Source organism: Canis lupus, chromosome 18 (genome assembly GCF_003254725.2).
Source record: "Canis lupus dingo isolate Sandy chromosome 18, ASM325472v2, whole genome shotgun sequence".
In the NCBI taxonomy this organism is placed as follows: Eukaryota; Metazoa; Chordata; class Mammalia; order Carnivora; family Canidae; genus Canis; species Canis lupus.
In genome coordinates this window covers 50,859,705-50,869,747 of record NC_064260.1, presented here as the reverse complement: position 1 = coordinate 50,869,747, position 10,043 = coordinate 50,859,705, and positions in this window count along the sequence as shown.

Below are 10,043 nucleotides of genomic sequence, written 5' to 3'. Positions count from 1 at the left end.
AGTTAGAGTCCAGTCAGGAGACATGACCCACATAGTAATTTGAATAGGGGGAATTTAATATAAAGAATTATTTCCAGGGCACTTGGGTGGCTCAGTTGGTTAAGCATCTGCCTTCGGCTCAGGTCATGATCCAGGAGTCCCAGGATCAAGCCCTACTTTGGGCTCCCTGCTCAGCGGGGAGTTTGCTTCTCCCTCTGTCCCTTACCCCGCTCATGGTGTTCCCTCTCTCACTCACTTTCTGTCTCTCAAATAAGTGAATAAAATCTTTAAAAAATATTTTCAGGGGATTGGAATAATGGGGGACTTACTAGTAAGAGTTACAGAGAACTCTAAAGAACAAAGGGATAGTGGATATAGGGAGTAGTTCCCACCTACTGGGCTGAGATAGAGTGCCCAAAGTAGAGCACACGCACACCCTGAGGCTGGGGGCCAGACCTCGCTGGAGAGGTCAATGAGAAATCACTGAAGTGCCTTTCTGGCCACACTGCAAAGCTGTCAGAAGATGTGCCAGGGGCAGATGCTGGCTTCCTGGGTGCTGCTGGCCACTGCCTGCTCAGGAACTGGGAGCTTGAAAAACTGATCTCAGCAGGAGCTGGTCACTGGAAAAACTGTTCTGCATGAGGCAGATGCTCAAGAAAGCTGTGCCCAGAGGAACCTATTATGGAAAAACTGCCTTCCCAAGAGCTGAGCATTAGATGGGCAGAAGACATGAATAGACATTTTTCCAAAGAAAACATCCAGATGGCTGACAGACACAGGAAAAGATGTTCAACATCATTCATCATCACGAATCAAAACCACAATGAGATACTACCTCACATCTGTCAGAATGTAAAATCAAAAACTCAAGAAACAACAAGTGTTGGTGAGGATATGAAGAAAAAAGAAACTTTGTGCAAACTGGTGCAGCCACTATGGAAGACAGTTTGGAGGTTCCTCAAGAAATTAAAAATAGAAAAAAAATAGAATTACCCTATGACTCAGGAATGGCACTACTGGGTATTTACTCAAAGAATATGAAAACACTAATTTGAAGGGACATATGCACCCCTATGTTTATTGCAGCATTATTTACAATAGCCAAACTATGCAAGCAGCCCAAATGTCCATCGATAGATGAAATAGATAAAAAAAAAGATGTGGAATATACACATAATGGAATATTCACAATGGAATATTTTATATATATAAAAGAATGAAATCTTGTAATTTGCAATAACATCATTGGACCTAGGGGCACCTGGGTGGCTCAGTTGGTTAAGCATCTGCCTTCAGCATAGGTCATGATCCCAGGGTGCTGGGATCAAGCCTCACATTGGGCTCCCTGCTCATTGGAGAGTCTGCTTCTCTCTCTCCCCCCGTCCTTCCACCCTGCTCGTGTTTTCTCTCTCGCTCACGCTCTCTCAATATAAATAAATAAAATCTTTTTAAAAAACTTGATGGATCTAGAGAGTATAATGCTAAGCAACATAAGCCCGAGAGAGACAAATACCATATAATTTCATTCATATATGGAATTTAAGAGATAAAAAAAATTTAACAAAGGAAAAAAGAGTCAAACCAAAAAAACCAGTTTGTTATCTATAGAGAACAAACTTGTGGTTGCCAGAAGGGGAGATGGGAGGGATGGGTGAAATAGGTGAAAGAGATTAAGAGTATACTTATCTTGATGAGCACTAATATATGGAACTGTTGAATCACTATATTGCACACCTAAAATTCATATAATGCTATATGTTAACTACACTGGAAATTTATCTATCTATCTATCTATTTATTTATTTATAAGTAAGCTGCTTTTTAGTTTTACAACTCTAGGTTTCAAAGATGGTAGAAGAAATAAAGTTACATTTTTAAATGCAGCTCTCTCAATGCAAAATAATTTGGTATTTGGTGACTTAAAATCTGTTGAAATGGGAAGCCTGGGTGGCTTGGTGGTTGAGTGCCTGCTTTGGCTCAGGTCATGATCCTGGAGTCCTGGGATCGAGTTCCACATTGGGCTCCCTGCATGGAGCCTGCTTCTTCCTCCTCCTGTGTCTCTGCCTCTCTCTGTGTGTCTCTCATGAATAAATAAAAAAAATATTTTTTTAAAAAGAGAGAATAATTATTTAAAATTTTTCTGTTGAAATGACACTGGTCTATTTTGCCTTTGGAGACAAAACTGCAGGAATTTGTGAAGGACACCAAAGATACAGTAAGCAAATAATGGATGATTGGCTGGACCTGCTTACCGGTGAAGATCATGCCAAGATTATTTTTCACCTGAAGCAGATGAGAAATATCCCACAGTCCTTCAGATAAAGTCAAGGTTGGTGATTCACTGGGAGCTGTTAGCATCTCTGTTCTGGATCAAAGACATCATATATGTCTTTCTTGCTATTTCCATAGTCAGTTAATTAGGAAGAGTGAAGAAGAAGCTGCACCGTGATGATGACCATTTGAAGTTAGATTTAAAAACACACAACTGGGACCCCTGGGTGGCTCAGCGGTTGGGCATCTGCCTTTGGCTCAGGGCATGATCCAAATTCAGGGATCGGGTCCCACATTGGCCTCCCTGCGTGGGGCCTGTTTCTCCCTCTGCCTGTGTCTCTGCCTCTCTGTGTGTCTCTCATGAATAAATAAATAAAATCTTAAAAAAAAAATAAAAACACGCTACTAAATTCTTACTACATCTTTAGGAAACACAGTCATAGTGAGGAAATCCCTTACTTGTCTTACAACTTCAATTATCTTTTTAACAAATTTGAAAGACATCAGCACCACCGGAAAGCCTTCTTATTTTAGTCTTGGGGAACAATAAGATATAATTCTTTTGTCTCCATAACCTGCATCCTCTGAGTTACCCTCTGTACATGCAAAGTCTATGTTGTGATACAAAGATTTTCATTTTATTTTCTTTGGAATAAGAGAATGCAACTATAGGAAAATGGTAATGTTATTGCCATAATATGTCAACAGCATACTGTATACAGCATTTTTGTATATAGACTAATGAATTGTGGAAGTAATATGTGAATGGGCAGCTAACCCAGATTTCTTGAATGAATGAATAACAATGTATGCAAGGGTGACTTTCACTTTCTATGCCATGAACTTTTGCTCGTTTGGTACAGTTTATTCTCCTGTGTCATTTCTGTAATTAAAAATAAATAAAAATTGGGGTGCCTGGGTGGCTCAGTCAGTTAAGCATCTGATTGTTGATTTATAAGTAAATAAATAAACAATGAATAAATAAATAAATAAAATCATGAGGACCTGGCTGGCTCGGCTGGAAAAACGTGACACTTGATCTTAGGGTCCTGAGTTTGAGCCACAGATTGAGTGTAGGGATTACCAAAAAAAAAAAAAAAAAAAACTTTAAAAAATTAATAAAAATAAAGAACATTTTCCTTTTTATTTTATTTTTTTCTTTTTGTTTTTTTAAAATATTTTATTTATTCATGAGAGACAGAGGAGACACACACACACACACACAGAGGCAGAGACACAGGCATAAGGAGAAGCAGTCTCCATGCAGGGAGCCTGATGCAGGACCCTATCCCCAGTCTCCAGAATTAGGCCCCAGGCTGAAGGCAGCGCTAAACCACTGAGCCACCAGGGTTGCCCTGGACAATTTAGGGTTTTCCTGCTTGTATATATCACAAGTTTTTTCCCCCCATTGAATGCCAATGGGAATCTTATCCATGAAAATTATTACCTTTAGGCTGAGGCTTTGTTCTATTCTTTCATGCAATTCCTCCCCTCCCTCCTCCAGGATATGCATGCTTCTTCAACCTATGGATTTTTATATATAAATAAAGAACGAGCCTTATTTCAGAAAGTGCAATGCTGTATCTTTTAATATTTTTCCTATTGCATTTTTTTCTAATCTTTTCATTGGGAATGCCAATTATCTTACATTAGATTTCATTTATGAATCTTCTATTACCTTCTCATAATCATTTTACACTCTTGTTTCTTCCTATTATGTTTTGGTTCCGAAATAGGCAATTTAATTCAAGCCAATGAATCACTGGGAAAGATGTGTAGGGTAGGCTGCCTGTCAGGCTCCTGAGATGGAAGCAGATGGTGCACTCAACCTGGGGAAACAAAGGTGTAGGTATAGAGAAAACAAGGGTCAGACTAGTAGCAGCAGAGGACCATCACACATCAACCTGAGCCTAGAGAGGGAGGTTGCATGGAGAGAAGTGCCTGACAGGGGCTTCAGGTTTTTTTGTTTTGTTTTGGGTTTTGTTTGTTTTGTTTTGTTTTGTTTTTGAGAGACAGAGAGACAGAGAGAGAACATGAGCAGGGGAAGGGGCACAGGGAGAGGGAGAAGCAGACTCCCCATTGAGCAAAAAGAAAGATGCAGGGCTCAATTCCAGGACCTTGGGATCATGACCTGAGCCAAAGGCAGATGCTTATCCAAATGAGCCACCCAGGCGTCCCAGGGTTTTAGTCTTTGATGAAGAAATGCCACCAGCCCACGGTCACTCAGCAGAGATGGAGCTAGGAAATTTTAAAACCTCAACTTCACTCTCCTCCATCCTTCTATTTCCTTGCCAATGATTCCTGTTGGCCACATCACCTGGCAACAAATGGGCAGAGGTACCCATTGATGCCATCTTAGAGATCACCCTCCCTGCACTTGAAGCAAGCTCAAGAAGATGGCAAGTGGGTCTGGAAGTGCAAATGGAAAATATCCAGTACCAGAGATTTTTTGTTGGGGGGGAGGGAGTTCCCTCTCTTCTAAGAAAAAGATCCAGGACTAGAAGGACCTGTTCTCTCTTTCTCCTCTGGATGTTGTTATATCTGAATATACTGCTTGGAACCACTAAAGTCAATTTCTTCCTTTCAAAGGATGTATCACATACTGAATCTGACAGAACAGAGAAATGGGTTGATCCTGGGTCCTTGGTGATATCCTTGGAACTCTAAGTTAACTGCCCTTCCTCTGATTTCCTTGTTTGTGAGTTAATACATTTCATTATTTTAGGCCACTTTGGGTATGTTTTATTTCACTTGCAGCTTATCGCAGGATAAATGGATGATGGTGAGTTGCCTGGAGTGACAGTCTAGCTAATGAATAGTTAATGAATAGAATAGTTCTATGGATTCAAATTTTTCTATTTATGGAATGGTGTCTGTGAAGCCTAATAAATTCAGAACCTGTTTAAAATATACTGGTAAATGTTAATGCTAGCAATGTAATATAGAACAATAGTCCTATTATAAATCAAAGTTTAAGCAGGCATAATTCACTGTCACCATAATTGGCTGTCATGGGGAAACTTATGGTGTCTGTGGAAGGTAATTGCATTCATGTCCCCAATTGTTGGCCTCTCTATAACTTTGTAGTCTGCTTTCACTCTGACTCTGGCTTGAACTTATGACTGGCTTGGCCAAGTATAATGTGGAGAAAGTGGCACAGTGCCACTTTCTGAAATTGACTTGCCCTACCTTCACATGTTCTATGCCTTGGCCTCAAAGGACTTTGTATGCCACCTCTCTCTAGGAACCCTGCCATCTCCATGTGGGCAAGCCCAGGCTAGGCTGCTGGAGGATGAGAGACAGTGTATAGGAGAGCCCAATGGTCCCACTTGAAATTATGCTAGACCAGTCTATAGCCAGTTGATCCCAAAATATGTGAAACATCCTATACAAGATCAATAGAGTTGCCTACCTAACTTAAATCTGACCACAAAATATTAACCAAATACATCTAAAATAAGAACTGCCCAGATGATCGATAGACTTGAATGAATAATACAATTTGCAGTGTTTTAAGTTATTGTATTTTGAGGTTGTCATAAAGCAATAGCTAACTGATACAGAACCTCAAGAATTAACAAATCTGAATGGATACCATGTCACAAAGATGGGCCTCACTACCGTGGGATAATGTGGAAAATTTATCTTCAACCAGTAGCCTATGTTTACCACATGGATATGCTTGGTTTATAAGAATTTACTAGATATGGTTCCAATTGAAAATGCTCATGAAATGGTTCTTGGCTCTTCCTGGTAGGAATCAGAGCTGAACAGTTATGGAAAACCAACTGAGAGGGCACATCCCACACCCACTGGTATGATACTAAAACCTTGGGCGTGGGGCACACCCCTGAGAGCCACCTGGGGGCAGATATGGGGCAGATAAGAAATTACACATGGATGGTTATAATTCAGTGGTGGAATGGTGAGTACATAAGGAATTTACCAACTGGTTCCAAATTGTCTCAACCTTATAGACTTCCTGGAGTTACTGGCTGTTCCAGAGGACATTCATGTCAGGAGGCATAATGGGTCTATGTGGGCAACTGTAAATGTACTCTGAGAGATAAACATTGGGGTCAAAAAGAGGGAACACCTCAATACCCTCCAGCATTTCCTACTGGAGGAAATGGTAGAAAAGCATTTAGGAGAAGCTATCTGGGGACACATCTGGGTAAATCTAGGTTAAGCTAATCTCTGCATGGCTTTCTCTAGCCCTTTCAGGATTGCCATAATGACAGCAAATTCTGTTAACAAGCTCATGGGTAATAACACAACCATCCAGGATGAAGGAAAGATGTTGTCTGAGTTGGTGCCCCTTGAATGGGGACAGAAAAGCCATTAATGGGCCCTGGAAGTCCAGAATCCAGCAAGTCACCAAAATGGGGACAACATGCCCATTGCTGATGGTTCACTGTAAATTCCTGAAAGATATAAACCACACTGGCAGTATTGCCTTTGGACTGAAGATTTACGGAAGTGTGACTACCAGCCCCTTGGATTCCCTTTAATGGTTTACACTTAAACCCTTGGCATCCCCAAGTGAGCTAGCTAAGAATAACCGGGAAGGCAGGGATCCCTGGGTGGCGCAGCGGTTTGGTGCCTGCCTTTGGCCCAGGGCGTGATCCTGGAGACCCGGGATCGAATCCCACGTCGGGCTCCCGGTGCATGGAGCCTGCTTCTCCCTCTGCCTGTGTCTCTGCCTCATTCTCTCTCTCTCTCTATGACTATCACAAATAAATAAAAATTTAAAAAAAAAAAAAAAAAAAAACCGGGAAGGCAGCAGCAGTGGAAGCACAGGTTTTAAAACTCCACTTAAGTAAACTGAATATAATAAATGGATTAAATAAGTAAAAAAAAACTCCACTTAAAACAAAGCAACTATATAATAAAATAAAATCCCATGGTCAAAGCTTTGCAACAAAACTAGATAACAAGGTATATCCGTGAGCTCCAAAACACAAACCAGTAAGAACAAACTAACAACAGCCCCCAGAGCCTGGCAGGGAGTCAGCATCTCTGCAGGAAAAACAAGAAGGCAATAGACCTGAGAACAGTTATTCACTGGAAAATAGGGCAAGTCAATTTCAGAGCAGCAAGCTGAAGCCAGGAAGCGTTTTCTCAGCCCAATACTAGATAAGTACAAATGGCCCTGCATAAGTAGGAAGACTTAGAAGATGACACTAAAATTCAGTGCACAGTTTACATTTTTAAAAAGATTTTATTTATTTATTTATTCATGAGAGACACAAAGAGAGAGAGAGGGGGGCAGAGACACAGGCAGAGGGAGAAGCGGGCTCCATGCAGGGAGCTGGGATCCGGATCACGCCCTGAGCCAAAGGCAGACACTCAACCACTGAGCCACCCAGGTATCTCACAGTTTACATTTTTAAATGTATGTGGATCAGATAAGCAGCATCTAGCTCCTAAGAACTCTTAAAATTCTGGGAGGTGAGGGAATGTCCCTGCTCTTCTCCTGTCCGTGAGCATTTGCTAATGGAGGAGTAGCCCTGGATGAATTGTCTTCTCAGTCTGTTACTAAGGGGCAAAGTCTCAAAGGGGTGTGCTGGATTCCCTGTTATCTATCTGCCTAAAAATCCCTAGGTTAGGGGCCTAGAGACCTGGACTCTATCCATAGCTGCTGAAACTTGGGGCAAAACATTTCACTTCTCTGGGTGTCAGTCTCCTTATCTGTAAAATGAGAATTATTTTAATAAGTGTTGTCTTGCTTACCACAAGAGACTCTGGGGTGGATCGATAGAGACCATGGATTTGGAAGTGAGGGGGTCACAGTTGCTATTCACAGTCATAAGTTCAGGTGGCAGTTCTGCCCCTTACACTTGTGGGATCTTAGGCAGGTGGAGTCTTCTCTCAGTCTGTTATTTTCACCTGCCATCATCATCATCTGAATTGCAGAGTTGATGTGAGACTCAAATGAAACGCTTAGCAGTTTAGACACATCGAGAGCAGTCACTAAACGTTACCTACTAATGTTTCAATGATGCCTTGTTAATTAGAGTCCTTTTTGAGAAGACTGTTGAGATCTTTTAGGCTCTTCCCACTAGCAAACACCAGAGGACGACATAGACGGCGGGACCCCGGTCACGAGCACGCCTGACGCAGCGCCACCACTGGCCACGCGGTGGCGCTAAGCCACAATGATGTTTGATTTTTCCGCAGTTTGGGGAGCAGAGACCTGAGGAATGGGAGGGGAAATGGGGGGCAAAAGGGGAACCCTGAGGCCTGAGAAGCCCTGGATCAAAGGATCGAGGGTCTCTGGACCACGTAGCTTCCGGATTTTCGGGACACAAAAGGTTCTTTTGGTAATGAATGGGTTTTGGAGTCTTTTTGAATATGAGGGCGCCCCCTTCCTCCTAGCGCCGGGTCTGCATCTCCTTCCCCAAGGGTAGCCTGGTGCTGAAAGAGCGAGCGTTTGCGCGCTCGTCCTCTCCTAGCTCTAGCTCATTCATCTGCGGCCGCGGTACGCCGTTGCCATGGAGACGTGATGCAGGCGGGGGTGGGGGGGAGGGAGGCCCCGGGTGACGTCTGCGCTGGTAGCAGTTTGTCTCCCGCGGCCTCCCAATTCTTGCCTATTTTGGAAGAGAGCCGCAGCCCTTCTGCTGATGCGTGCGCGCTGGCGCCTTTTAAAGGCAACCGGCGGAGTGGCGGCTCCGCTAGAGGCCGGGAGCTGCCCCCGCCCCCAGCCGCGAGCCCTGCGCGGGTCCTGGGCCCGGGAAGCCCCTCGCGCCACATACCCCACCCCCATTCTAGCGCCCTCCACTCACTTTAGGGAAATTTCAACCATGGAGAAAGGAGGTCCTGGCCTTGCCCCTCGTGCCACTCTTCCTTCGTCCAACAGGGGAGAGAGACTCTTCTTCCATAGGAGCCTTGGAAGGACACAAGATGCCAGGCCTAGCGCGTTTGGGGATCCTCTCTGGACAAGGCCACAGTGAAAACACCAGGTGAGAACTTCACTACCCCGGGGTCCCTGGAGACCCACGCCCCCTCCAGCTTCCTGCCTTAGCCTTTTTCTCCTTGGGCTCAGCCTGGGGTCGGTTTAGGATCTTAGCTGGAAGGCTCCTGACCAGTTTCTCCAGCCTACTCGTTAAACTGAAAAGGAAACTGAGGCCCAGGGAAGACTAGTGACTTGACCAGGGTCACATGGCATGTTCCTGGAGAGCGACGAGCCAGAGCCCACTGATGGAGACTTCTATTCTAGCCAGAGTCAATCCTGTGTTACTTAACCTTGAGAATAGCTGGCACCATGTGCCAGCCTCTGGCCCTTGCCCTGTACCAGCAGCAGCGCCAGACAGCTCCTCTTCCAGCATGGCATCAACTGCTTCTTCTTCCCCAGGATAGTCTAGACGTAGGTGGGCTTTCTTGATTGTTGACCACTCCAGACAAGCTTCGGGATCCCATGGATTGATTCTATGGCCAACCAATCAGATTGCTACTTGGCAAACGTCTGCTTCCATTGAAGGCTTTCTACAGCTCACCAGCTCTCTGGAACTTTCTGGGGCAAAACTTTTCCAGACAGTTTACAAGCCCCAGTTAGTTTCTGGATGGATGTATGGCCTGTAGGCTCTGGCCAGGCTCCCCAGAGCCATGTGGATCCAGCTCTTTGGACTCCCCTGTCCAATCTCGATGATGCCTGCACTGTTCTTGTAGCACCCACAACGGTGTTTGACCAGAACTCACTGAAGACAGCTGGGAAGTACTCTATATGCCCAAGGTACTGTGCAGATCCCAGATATCTCTGGGCCCCTACTCTGGACCAGGGCTGAGGACTCAGA